Source organism: Bison bison, unplaced genomic scaffold (genome assembly GCF_000754665.1).
Source record: "Bison bison bison isolate TAMUID 2011002044 unplaced genomic scaffold, Bison_UMD1.0 scf7180017864244, whole genome shotgun sequence".
Taxonomy (NCBI): Eukaryota; Metazoa; Chordata; class Mammalia; order Artiodactyla; family Bovidae; genus Bison; species Bison bison.
The window spans coordinates 627867-628183 of record NW_011494816.1 but is presented as its reverse complement, the minus strand read 5'-3'; the positions used below and the strand labels follow the sequence as shown (position 1 = coordinate 628183).

The 317-nt window shown below is 40.4% G+C and overlaps 1 protein-coding gene across 1 annotated transcript in view; it reads right to left on the bottom strand.

Annotated features, from left to right (window-relative positions):
- USP24 (ubiquitin specific peptidase 24) overlaps nucleotides 1-317 on the bottom strand; it is a gene marked incomplete at its 5' end in the record, with an annotated part of 155372 nt that overhangs the window by 72228 nt on the left and 82827 nt on the right.

Here is a 317-nt window from a genome sequence, read left to right as displayed (position 1 = left end):
CACCATCTGCACTGATTTTGGAGCCCAGAAAAATAAAGTCTGACACTGTTTCCACTGTTTCCCCATCTATTTCCCATGAAGTGAAGGGACCAGATGCCATGAATTTCGTTTTCTGAATGTTGAGCTTTAAGCCAACTTTTTCACTCTCTACTTTCACTTTCATCAAGAGGCTTTTTAGTTCCTCTTCACTTTATGCCATAAGGGTGGTGTCATCTGCATATCTGAGGTTATTGATATTTCTCCCGGCAATCTTGATTCCAGCTTGTGTTTCTTCCAGTCTAGCGTTTCTCATGATGTACTCTGCATAGAAGTTAAAT